We start from the raw sequence: 13143 nt of genomic DNA, 5'->3' as shown, positions 1-13143 counted from the left end.
GCATTCCCAATTGCTAAACCACAGTTTATTAATCTATTTCTTTCTCTGTCATGCTAGCATTTCTAGACTGTTGTTCTCCGATCAAACTACAGACTCAAGGTGGTTTACAGATACCCATCAAGAGAGTCAACATTATCTGCACACCGTAAACTTAACAGGAGATTTCAAAAAAGTGCTGCTCAAAGCAGGGGAACCCTCAAAGCCAGCAGAAGGGTTTCCCCAAGAGGAGGGAGAGTCTTACACAGGACAGAGTCCCATAAACATATCTAGCAAGCCTTCATGGTCATGGAGTGTGGCAGTTAAGGAGTGAAAACGCAAGCAAAAAGTAGGCACAGACCTGCCTAACCCAACTCCCTGTTAGCAGTCGGACCTGCCCTCGCACTGGAAGGGACGTTCATGAACGTGACTAGACCCCCTTTTTCCTCACGTGCCCTGAGCGCAAGACACACTACTTCGGCCCTCAGAAAGAGGCTATTCCAGTCTACAGGGTCCTTTCTGTTCAGTTCTCCTGCAAAAAAATCTCTTCACAGAATGTGTCTTTCCTGTCAGCACCGTTCAGAGTAAACGCACAAGGGACGGATGCAGCCGAAGTCAGAAGAGAGACAGAAAGAGACGCTCCCTCCAGCAACTTCACTCAGCTGTGCTAATTTAATTTACTCACGGAGGGGAGAGTTTCTGAAAACACAAACAAGCACTCAAACGCCCATCTGCAAAAGGGCGCAGCAAGTTCAGCCCAATGCCTACGCCAATATGAGGCAGCGCCTAGGATCAAACTTTGATGCGGCACCATAAACATGTGAGGGAACAGTATATTCAGGTGCAGGCGAAGAGGGCTTCATGGCCACAGATCATTCAGGAGTGAACCAAGACCTTATTTGCACTGACCACTGATACACTTATATCCCACTTTACTCCCCAACAGGGATGCAAAGCAGCTTACAACAATCTTTTCCTCTCATCCATTTCATCCTCACATCAACCCTGTGAAGAAGAACAGGCTGACAAAAAACGATTGCTCCGCAGTCCCCCAGCAGGCTTCCATGGCAGGCAGGGGAGAGATTTAAACGTGGGTCTCCCAGGTCCTGATCCAACACTCTCGCCGCTACATCTTTTCCTCTTCCCCCTACAAGATCCCACACCACCATCTGTTGAGTATCTCATTACGGGCACCCAAACATATGGGTGCGGCCAATCACGAGAGTTCCCCAGTCGGGGGGAGGGGAGCAAACTGGCCCCCCCTCCTCTAAGCACCCTGGAGTCAAACGCTCGCTGCACCCTGGGGAAGATGCGCCCACCCCTCCAGGAGGCAGTCCGAACGGGGCTTCAGCCCAGCACCGTTCAGCTGAATGCTATCAAGTCACTCCCAACTTATGGAGGCCCTATGAACGAAAGACCCTCCCAAACATCCTATCATCCACAGCCAGGGATACATTTTCTTGAGAGTCTGGGATTCTCCTTTCAGCCTTTGGACTGTTACTTATGAGGACAATTTGAATTTGGTGTCAAAGAGAGATGGGGAGAGAGTTTAGAGATGCGAGTGTAGCTGGACTGGAAGGACGGCGGGGCACGGGAAGATTTTGCGGGGGCACACGGCTGCTTTGGGGGCCTATTCTAGGATCACTCACTTTGCTGCCTGCTGCTAAAGTGCATCTGCTTCCCATATTTTCCATGGCGTACTGTACATAAAACAGCTGCTACGAAGATAAGCAGTGCCTTCTTAAGCAGAGCTGCCGCCTTCTAAGACCACCGACTGCAACCGAGTTAGAAGGGCGTGGTGTTGCCAACCTCCAAGCGGTGCCTGGAGATCCCCCAGAATTCCAGCTCATCTCCAGACAGCAGAGATCAGTTCCCCTGAAGAAAACGGCTGCTTTGGAGGGCGAACTCTGTGGCACTGTATGCCGAGGCCCTTCCCCTCCCCACGCCCCTCCTTCTCCAGGCTCCACTCCTAAATATCCAGGAATTTCCCAAGCCACGGTTGGCAACCCTAGGTGTAACTCAGTTTGGGAGTGAAACTCTCTTGCCTTCCCCATCTCACTGCAGCCCACAGCTGTCTACAAAATGCTGCTGGCCCCGGCGGGGGGGGGGGTGGAGGATACAGGCGTCAGCGGAACAACATAACGCCTCCAGCTGGTTGGTGGAAATGGCCCATTTAGTCGGAAACCAACCCGAGAAGTCTCCTACGATCCAAAGGAAACTAAACCGTGAGTAGTTTTTACTGCGCCTCTCTCTCCAGGACATTTTTATCCCATCCCTTCTGCAAGGAGATCAGGGCAGCAAACATCATTCCCGCCCCGACCCCCCCCCCACTCCATTTAACCCTCACAACAACCCTGTAAAATAGATTACGCTGAATGACTGGCCCAAGGTCACCCAAGAAGCTTCCAGGGCAGCGCAGAACTTCAAACCTGGATCCCCCAGCCCCTAGTCCAGCACTCAAAACACGAGACCACCCTGGACTGAGAGGACTGGGCCCTTTCCCTCCCCTTCAATCACACAGATAAGAATAGGGCATTCTGCCAGTGGCATTTTTGAGCTGAAGTTTTTTCTTGAATCTGGCTTAATTCATCAGCTGAACTGCAGCACATGTGCATAATGAATGCCACCGTGGATTAGCGCTTTTCTACAAACAGCTGCGAACCACATTCCTGAAACATCATTACAACAAAGCAAGTGCAACGGATCCCTGCAACGCAGACGCACCGCGAGACACTTAAAGAACGAGCGGGACAGAAAGCAGCACAGGAGAGAAAGGTTTTTCTCAAGTGAAGGAAAGGACAATTTATGATCAGAGGATGAGCCCCCTTTAATATTTTCTCTCTCATTTCTTACTAACATACCAGAACCAAAATTGCCTCACAAGATAAACAAAAATGCTCTTACTTTGAAGCCCTGCCAATTAAATTGGCACCCACCAATTACACACCAAATAAATGTGTTTCCTTCTTCACAGCCCTGCCAATTACCATTCCATGCCACCAATTAATCAACCCAATCCACAGTTGATTAAGTGAACAGACAAAAGCTTGCAGCTCCAATAAGACCATGTAAAATGGTACCGCTTAATAAGTCAGCAAGAACATTAAATTGCAGTTCTGGGGTGCAGTGTTTGCCAGGTAGCCTTCGCTGTGCGTTAATAATTGCTATGGGATGCATTTCTGCTCTGAAAATAGGTAGGAAGAGGCAATGGAGGCGTTGTATCGAGGGCAATGCATGTTCAGAAGCGACATTCAAGGAGAATAAGGGAAGGCAAGGAGGATGGAGAGGGGGAGAGAGAGGTGTAAGGAGCAGGTGCTACATAAAGAATGTGCTGGAGCGGTCCTGCCCCAAATCAATTTCTGTGTGACCTCTCCAGATGGGGGAGCACACTGAGAAAGGGAGGAGTGGGACAGAAAACATGAAAAGCCACAGGAGGTTAACAAGCTACAGGCAGCTGAGTTGCTCAGACAAAGAGGCACACGCCACGGAGAGAAGGCAACAGGACCCAGTTGTGTTTTATGCGTACCAGAGGAAACGGGCCTCGGCGTGCCAGGGAAAGTAGGCGCCTTCTGGATCTGCAAAGAGCCTTCAGGCAAAACCATTTGCACTTTTGTCAATTAATAAAACTACACAGGTGTTCCCATGAAAGGGGGGGCATCCAGCTGCCTGAGGGCTGACTGAAGCAGTGAGCAGAATCGAGGCATAAAGGTTTTGCCGGCCGGACTCTGCCAGAGCTGCCCCCCCACCCCCCACGCTATTTTTCTATAAGCACGGAACAGACACAACCCTGGATGAAGCACCAGGCCCTGAAGTTGATTTGGAAAGCTCCATTTTCCAAAGTACATCCATGAAGTACATCCCAAAAATAATTCTATGCAGCAATTTCACACAGCTCAAATTAAATAGGTTTAAAAAAAAAAAAGGTTTCCCACCACCCACCTAATTCATCTGACTGCTGTAACTAGAAACTGAAAAATCTCATCTCAAAATGCTAATTCTCTGTTACTAGAGGGGTTCTTATTTAGATTTCTACAGCTGAGATTCTTTGCTGGTGGGGAGTTAAGGACAGCACCCCTAAACAATTCATCCACCATGCAAAATATGTATTAGGTTGAAAACCTCAAAGGTCTTTAAATTAGTCTTGCTCCAGACTGCCTGCCTCTTGTTGAAGCAATATCTCATCCCCTAAAAATGCAATGAATATCCATTAATTTTGCTTCCCAAATTGGTAGTTACATGAGAATGGCAGAGCTTTCGCACACAGATTCAACCCTCCTGCATCACCAACTAAAAGCGTCTAAAGAGAGCACACAAGGAGAGCTCTCCACTGCTAGACAGAAACCGTACCGAATGGATTGATGACCTGATTTGACGGAAGGCAGCTTCACGTGTTCAGTAGGAAGCGAAAACTGCATATCCACAGCAGCACAGACGTATCTCAAACAGAGCGACACATTTTCAAAGACAGGCTCAGCCCCTCTCTATATGGGCGGAAAGGATTTATTCATTTATATGATCTCAAAGAACAGGAAAGGCTAAGCGATAGCCTGATCTTCTAAGCACCAGCTGCAATCTGGAAAGACATCAAATAACAGTCTGGTGTTGTGCACAGTAGCAGCAGAAAACAGGTTAAACCAACCGAGTCCAATGGGGTGCAATAACCTGAAATCGCAAGCCGGAGTAGAATTAAACAAGTTTCTGGGACCCTCGATGGACAAGACCCTGCAGGACTCGTAGAACTCTAAATGAGCAGGTGAACAAACTATTTGAAAAATGTTACCCTTGTGAAAAGGATATTGGCGTTTTGGCAGACAATTGTCCCCAACATGCAACCTCCGTAAGCCAGTTAAAGTCCACCTCCCCAAAACAATTTTATATGACCCTGGTTCCCCGCCCCCCCCCACATAAAAGTTTTAAGAAATAGTAGCTAAATGATTGTATATGAATTGTAAATATATGTTATTTATGATTGCACGAATGTATAATGATTTAGAAAACATACTGACTGTAATAATTGTTTATAGATACCTATTCTTGTAAAAGTTACTTGTATTGTTGGTGATTCTGAAAATAAAGAATTAAAAAAAAAGAAATAGTGTTGTCTTAAATGGCACATCTTTCTTTTGGAGGAGAACTATGAAGCCGTTACATACTACCATAATAGGCCACCTTATATTTTGAAACCCAACTAACCTGAGCCCTGGACCAGCAGTCTTGAGAAGCTACATTGTTTTTTGCTTCATTTATATTTATTTAATTACTCCATTTATACTCCACCTTTTTGTCCAACAGGGACCCAAAATGGCTGACATCATTCTCCTCTACTCCATTTTATCCTCACAACAACAGTCCTGTGAGGTAGGTTAGACTGAGAGCGTGTAACTGGCTCAAGGTCACCCAACAAGATTCTACGGCAGAGCAGGGATTTGAACCTGCGTCTCCGAGATACGATGCCAACATTCTAATTACTATCCCACCCTGTTGTAGAGATTTACAACCCACTTTTCTTCCCAACGTGTCCTCAAAGCAGCTGACAACGCTCTCTCCATCTTCAATTTATCCTCACAACAACCACCCTGTGAGGTAGGTTAGGCTGAGAAAGAGCAACTGGTCCCAGGGCATGCAGCAAGGGGATCCAAGCCCGGGTCTCCTGAACCCTAGTCAGACACACTAAAAACTACTCCCTTTGGCCATCCCTTTACTTTGTAAGCAAAACAGGCGAATTCTCAGTCCACTACTGAAACCAGGAATAGCCCACCTCTCTGCCTTCAGCTGCACGCTAGGAACACAGCAGCAGCCCCTTCCCTCCTCCAAGCCCCACCTGACTAGGCCAAAGGAGAGAGGCTGCCTGCGCGGAGGTAAAAACAAAAGCCCAATTCTTCTGCTTAAGAGCACTGCAAAAAGCACGCGGCTCCTGGATTTCTAAGGGAAGACACGGGACGGCCTTCGTTCCAGCCGCACGACAGCTGCCGACGGCAAACAAAGATGGGTAAACCAAGACATGGGGGGGGGGGATGTGCAAACGAATAGCATCATCCGGATTCTTGCCATTGTTAAAACATTTTCAGACGGGGCGTGCAAACAAAGGCCTCCTCAGTTCTTATCAAGGTAGTTCAGCAGAGTCAGACTGCAGGTGAAGCAAAAAAAGTGACCAAATGCGCCTCCCTAGAAATAAAAACCCCTTTCCACAGAACATCAAATATGGGGGGGGGGCTTCTAACCAGGCCAGGGTCCCCCCGACACGCTCAATTGCTATGCAAAGGAGGAAATGTTTTGCGCCAAGTAAAATGCAAGCAGTCTGACACGGGTTGTAGGTTTGCCACCTCAAGGAGAACCAGGGCGGAGCCTCAATCGGGGGGGGGGGGGGCTGAGAACAGCACAGCAGGCGCCAAGAGTGACGCACAAGCAGACAGGGGAGGGGCCAAACTGTCACGTGAAGAGTTTGCACCCAAGCCCGGCGTGTACACCATGTGTCCGTCACCAAGCCAGTTCTACATTTACCAACATGCCCCCACATGCTGATAAAACACTGCCCGCCACTCAAAAACACCCACACAAGAATCTAGACTCAGTCATGCCCAAGACCACATGTGGGGAGTTGTCTCATAGTTTTATCAATGTGGACATGTGAACTGGCAGCAGAGAGGGCAGCACAGGCTGACGCGGCTCCTACTATTTATCTCTTGTGTTTCTATTCCGCCTTCCTTCAAGAGCTTCCCACCTCTTTCATTTTGCCCTTACAACAGCCCTGTAAGGTAGGCCAGACTTTGAGAGAACAACTGATCCAAGGTCATCCAAGAAGCTGGAGAGGAATTTGTGGTTCCAGTAACTGTAACCTACTTCACAGGGTGGTTATGACGATAAAGTGGAGGAGGGGATAATGAGTTGTAAGCTACTTTGGGTGCCCATTTTGGGGAAAAGCAGGGTATAAATATCTAAAAACACAAACCTGGGTCTCCTAGAACTTAATCCACCACTCTAATCGCTATACCGCACACTATAGCACAACGAACTAGCAAGAGAGGTTAGAGAAGACAAAGAAGACAGAGAGCCAATTGACAAATGCACGGGGCACTTGCACGTGTGAAAAAGCCATCCCATACTAATTCACTGCCACAGGCACAATTTGCATGCCGCCTTCCATCACCTCCCATAGGACACTGCAACGGGCATTCACGTGACACTAGTCAGTGTGTCCCCCCCCCCCACCTGCCCAAACCTGGGAACCACTGAAAATGCCACTTCGTCATCCGGTTCCAGAAGACTGCAAAATGTAGTTTGGGGCACAGAGTTCCTGAAAGAGCCAACTTTCTTCTCCTTTCAAAAGTGACTTTCTAGTCCTTACAGTCTGAAAGATTTCCCTAAAAGGACAGAAGAAATGCCTTGTGCAACTGGAGAAGTGGAGAGGAAGGCACTGAATAAAATTTTACCTGGACAGAACTTTAGCATGGCTTGGCATACTCCACATCTAACAAAAGTAAAATATATTAAGTATAATAAAAAGATGCAAAAAACAGACCCCCCCCCCCAAATTAAAGCTTGTGCTAGCATGGTGACGGCAGCGGTACGGATCCTGTGCACATGATATGGGCAATCCATGCTGTCAGCGGCCCTCACACCCCAAGGCCCCCCCATGGAGCCACTGGAGCGTTTAAGTGGGCCACCTGCTCCTTATCTAAACATCAAAGGCAGCGCTCCTTTTCAGAAGAGATGTGTCATAAGATGAGCCCGGCTGGATCAGCCCAGAGGTCCAGCTAGTCCGGCATCTGCCTCACACAGTGGCCAATGAGTTAATCTCAAGGGTCAACCACAAGGCACAGAGGCTGAGGCCTTCCCCTGAAGTTGCCCCCTGGCACTGCTCCTCAGAGGCTGACTGCCTCTGAGCACGGAGCTTCCCGTTGTTCATCCGTTGTTCATCGTGGCAGACCTCTCCTTCACAAATCTGTCTAGTACCGTCTAATACCGCCACGTATGCTTCCAAAACTCTTACGTATTCTACCACTCTGCTCAGCCAAATCTGAACCCTTCCTCCACCCTAAGGGGCCTTCCTCTGACAGACGAGACTCTCTCATCAGAGGAGGCGCTTCCTAGGCTGGAAAGAAGCTTTGAACTTGGCTGAGCAGAGCAGGGGGACGCAGGCCGCCATATTCTGATAGAATACTAGACCTGTTCTAACAAGCACCGTTTTCGTCCAGTCGCGCCGAATTCTTTCTTTGGGTGCCCTTTAGGCAGCCCAATCCTTATGCCTCTGGTGGTTTGCGTCTGGGGACATCATCACAAATGGCCTCTGCAATACTTCACAGAAGTCTGACCGGCGTCTGGTACTGCTTAGTAACTTTAATCAGAAAGTCTTCCCGGACGCTAGCGGAGACTATCGAGGACGGATTCAAAATGGCAGCCAGTCTTGAAAATCCGGAGCATCAGAGGGTAGGACTGAGTAGAAACAGCCAGCCCTGGGCCACAGACCTCTCACAAGCCCATGTCACTCCCCCCACCCACCAAGGACTGGAACCAATTTGAAGTCACAGCTGGGTCAACATTTCAGAAACAGTTTTAATTCCTAAGAAAAAGAAAAATGTTTTCAAAAGTTGCATACAAAGAGTGAGAGGGATTCCATACCAAACTTATTTTTTTAGGATTAGGTCTATATACCAAAGCAGCTCAAATTTACATGTGAAGTAGCAGTTAGGATGAACCACAAAAAAGACAGACTTCTGGGACCTGACTCCAGGTCCTGAGGTCCAAAACCTCCTCTCCCAGCCTAGAAGTCTGACCACTGCATGCAACCCACTGGCAAAAGCATCACGACCCACTTTCAGACCACGAACTGCAGTTTGAGAACGTCTGGTCCACACAGTGCAGAAGCCCCCAACATCACACACACACCCCTGCAAACTTCCAGGCAGCCGCCGAGGAACTGCTCTGGGGAACAGAAGGTGGGTCTTTGGTCAGATCCAGGAAGCCTCCTCTTACGTAAGGCCACTAGTGTTCACTGCCCCACAGTGGTTTTCTAGGGTCCAGATTTTTCACAACACCTACTACCTGATTCTTTTAACTGGAAATGCCGGGGACATTTCCCTGGGATATTCCTGCATGCCAAACGGCCGCTCTGCCACTGAGCCAACGCCCCTCCTGCGACTGTCTTTCCTGAGTGAGAAATACAGGACTGAGAAATGCGCCTGCAACGAAGCAGCACGTGTGACTGGGGAATGGATCCGGAGAGGCACGGCCAGCGAGGCCCATGCAGCCAGCCCCAAGAGGGTTCCACCCGGGCGGCAGGGTTCGGCCTCAGCCTGCAACACCATGTACAGCAGAGGCAGCCCGGCCAGGACGTGGCCCCTCAGGCAGAAGACTCTGGGAGCCACCGAAGGCAGCAGACCAGTCTCGGCTAGGTGGCATATCCCTTCACTGGGGAGGTTCTCCTGGCTAAACTCCATAAAAACTAACGGGAGGTGAAAACAGCCCCAGCTATTAATTTCAACAAGCCATGTTTGGCAGAATGGTCCACACACACACACACACAAACACACTTATGCAACGGTGGAGACCAGTCCCCACAATTCTCCCAACAGAGGCAGCTGCCAGTGTGTGTGTGTGTGTGTGTGTGAGAATAGGGCAATACACATGTTCTCTAGGTTTGGTACCCATATAGGGAGGACAGCGGGTAGCGCACTCTTCAGTTACATGAGATTGGATCACCGAAATGGCTTAACAGAGCTAAGAAGCGTTTAGAATGCATTGCTGGATTCAGACACCGTTGCTATTACTTATTTCATTTATAGCCCCCTTTTCTCCCTAATAGGGAGGCTTACATCATTCTCCTCCATTTTAGCCTCACAACCTTATGAGGTAGGTTAGGTCAAGAGTGGGTGACTGGCCTCAGGTCAGCCAGTGAACTTCCATGGCAGAGCGAGGGTCCCAACCTGGGCCGCCCAGATCCTAGACAGACACCCCCAGCTTGCACCACACTAGCTCTTTTAAGATACAAACAAATCAAACACATGAAATTAGTCCTGCTGAAAGGGGGGGGGGAGATGAAAAACCCATTTCAGGTATCTCAAAAGCTGCCAGAAAGGAGAATAATTGCCTCCCAGGCACACCGGTGGACAAACAAGCGGCAACTTGCATACAGACAGACAAGATCCAAGTTAAACTCCTGCCTAGCTAGTTCTACCAAGAACTGGGCAACTAAACATGCTGCGGAGAGAGCATCAGCTTCAGCAAAGATTTTAAAGTAAGAGATGTGGGTGAAATCCATCTCAGGGATGGCTTGAAGACACGGATAGCAACGAACTGAACGAGACGAGTTGCAACATTCATCCCAACTCTATACATTTCCACCGAATGAGGAGCGCAACTCCCACCGGAGAGGAGAGGAGGGGGCTTGGGCCTTCAGGGCTGGAATCTTACAGGATGCAGGCACGGTTCATACAACCCAGCAGATACGATGGGACAGCAGAATCCCAACTGGATACATCACAACCGATGGAAAGTTGGAAATGTTTGAAAGAGGTAACCCTTCCCAGCAAGTACACACGCATATTCTTTTGTCCAAAATGCTGCCTCCACTCAAACAGGTTTGGAGAACCACACCGAACCCTGTTCCGCAGGGGCTGAAAGTAAAGGACGTGGCCACGCCACAAAAGGCGCTCCCCTCCTCCTCGCCACTGCCTTAAACTCACTGAAATGACTGCCTGTCTCCTGGCCAAGCACCAGGAGACAGGGCTCGGGGCAACTTCCACAGGGGTCCTGCGGTAGGCCCCCCCCCCCGTGCTGACAGGGGCAGGCCCTTGAAGTTCCAGCACCAGAGAGAAGAAGCATTTTGAAAAACGGAAACAGCAAATCTCTTGCGGTGAAGGACAGTTGAGTTTGGGCAGAAATGTGCAATGTGCAGTGCCCACACCAAGCTCTGTGCACTGCGCAGAGGTCCGAGGAGGGAGCAGCAGCAAGTCAGCTGTCGAGCAACAACATTATTTCAGGGTCCCTCTGAACTGAGGTCTGCAACGGAGCCCACTGGACCCCCTTGCCTAGTTCATCCCAAGCACAATCCTTGGTGGACAGGCCCTTAAATCTGTTCATACATCCATTTTTATGGGGGATTCCCAATCCCCCCCCCCCCGAGCAACATGCAGTCAATGGCGCCAGGGGGTTGGAATATGTTGCACCCCAGGGGCCCGCATTGATTGAGACGAGGTGGGGAGCGGAAATCTTTCCACTGGCTTGGCAAGGGGGTTGATTTCGCTGTGATGAGTTTTGCCTTTTGACTAGTGGCTCTGAGATTTCTTTCTTTCTTTCTTTCACCTTCAAGCTGGAGGTGGCAGAGTTGCCTAGAGAAGGGGAATTCCAGGTGACGCCACAACAGTCTTCAGGAACCCACAACAGCACGACCCTGAGAGGAGCTGCACACTTCCACTGCCACTGCGGGCTTCGAAGGGCACAACTCCGTTTCAGGCCGCGCTGCTCGGCCCGTTTCAGGCAGGCACCGGCTTTCTCTCCCTCCCTTTTCAAAGGTGCGCATCAAAAAAAATCACAACAACACGGCAGCTATTCGAGGTTGGGAGGGGTGCCTGTTCTGCACGGTATAGAGGTCAACGAGTGTGTATTTGAACACGAGAGGGAGGGGGAGAGAGAGAGAGAGGTTGTGTCCGTGCATGGGGGCGCCTGGCCCAAGGGGGCTCGAGAAGGGACTCCGAGGCGCAGACCCCTCCGCCCCTCCCGGGATGAAGCCGGCCGAACCCTCCCCGCTTGCCCCAGCCCAGGCGCGCAGAGGGCAAAGCCCTCCTTGCCGCCGGCGGCATCCCAGCGGTCCCGCGGAGGCTGATCGGGGGCAAGCCGAGCCCGCCGGCGGCTCCCGAGCAGCAGTTGCAGCCCCCCCCCCGCCCTCCCCCGGGGCGCGAAGCCTCGCCCCCCCTCCCGTTTTGATCTTCTTCCAGCGGGGGGGGGGGACCGGCCCTCTGGCTCAACAGGCGCTTCCCCCCCCCCCCGCGAGCCCCTTCCCAAAGCGGGAGCCACAGAAACAAGCGGCCCCGCGGCCAAGACAGCCGCCCCAACGGCGGGCAGTGGCGCGGCGCCGCAGTCTCAACTCCGGACCCGATGCTCCAATTCCGCCCCGCCAAAACGGGGGGGGGGGGGGGAGAGACCGACCCTGCGAGGCTTCCCCAGCCCGGGCGACGCGGCTGCCCTCCCGCCGCCTGCGGCCGCCCCGACCCTGCCCCGCCAAGCACCCACCTGGCCGCCGCTCCCGCGGAATCGCCCGGGCGGGGAGGCGCAGCGGATGCTCCGGCTCGCCAGCAGCTGCCCTCCGCCCCGCCGGCTCGCCTTCGGGGCCGGGGAGGGACCCGCCTCCTCGCCGCCGGACCTCGCGCGCAGCCCTGCCGAGGGGGCGCCTCCGCCAGCGCGCACGCCAGCCGGCCCGCCGCCCGCGCAGCTCGCCCGCCCCGTCGGGGCTGCCCCTCGCCTCCTGCCGGGCCGGGCCTTCCCCCCGACGCGCGGGGGCCCTCCTCCTCCTCCTCCTCCTCCTCCTCCCAGCCGGGGACGCTGCAAGGAGCCGCGGCTTTCTTCGCCCGGCTCCGCGAAAGCGCGCGGGCGGGCGGGCGGGGGCGCTCTTTTGCGCGCCTTCGGGGACTTCGGCCGCCTCCCCGCCGAGGGGCCCCCGCTGCCGCGCGCCGCCCTCGCGCTCCGCAGGGTCTGCGCCTCCCCCGCCGGCAGACCCCGGCCCGGGCCCTCCCCCGCCTCGCCCGGAGCAGCCCGGCGTCCCGGAGGCGGAGCTGCGCGCCGAGGCCCGGCCTTCTCCCGGCTCCTGCCGGCCTGCTGCCTGCCTGGGGCTTCCCGGGCGCAGGCGGCCTCCTCCGCGGCCCGCGGCCCGGCCGAAGCCCTTCCTGCCCCCCCCCCGCCCCGCCGGGCTAGGCGCCGCACTTGCGGACTGAGCGTCGCTGGCCCCCCCGGCCCGGCCCGCGAGGTCCGGCTTGCTCCTGCCCCCCCGGCCAACCTCGCAGGGTTGCCGCGAGGGGGCCTGCCAGGCGAGAGCCCGGCCGGCTTTTCAGCCCTGCAGTGTGCGGTGGAGGCGGGAAGCGGGCCCGGGCCGGCGATGTTAGGACGAACCCCGCCGACGTCCCCTCCCGCGGCTGGCGCGGGCAGGAGGGCGCGAACGAGAGCGGGCCAAAGGGC

At 52.9% G+C, this 13143-nt stretch overlaps 1 protein-coding gene across 1 annotated transcript in view; it reads right to left on the bottom strand.

Annotated features, from left to right (window-relative positions):
• The window catches only part of LOC129334336 (ephrin type-B receptor 5), a 211808-nt gene extending 199404 nt beyond the window's left edge, over positions 1–12404 (bottom strand). Inside the window, exon 1 of the mRNA XM_054986362.1 lies at positions 12205–12404. The gene's annotated coding sequence lies outside the window, so the exon portion shown is untranslated. The remainder of the gene's footprint in view (positions 1–12204) is intronic.
• Between the last annotated feature and the right edge of the window lie 739 nt (positions 12405–13143).

Source organism: Eublepharis macularius, chromosome 8 (genome assembly GCF_028583425.1).
Source record: "Eublepharis macularius isolate TG4126 chromosome 8, MPM_Emac_v1.0, whole genome shotgun sequence".
In the NCBI taxonomy this organism is placed as follows: Eukaryota; Metazoa; Chordata; class Lepidosauria; order Squamata; family Eublepharidae; genus Eublepharis; species Eublepharis macularius.
This window is presented reverse-complemented; position numbering and strand designations above follow the sequence as displayed.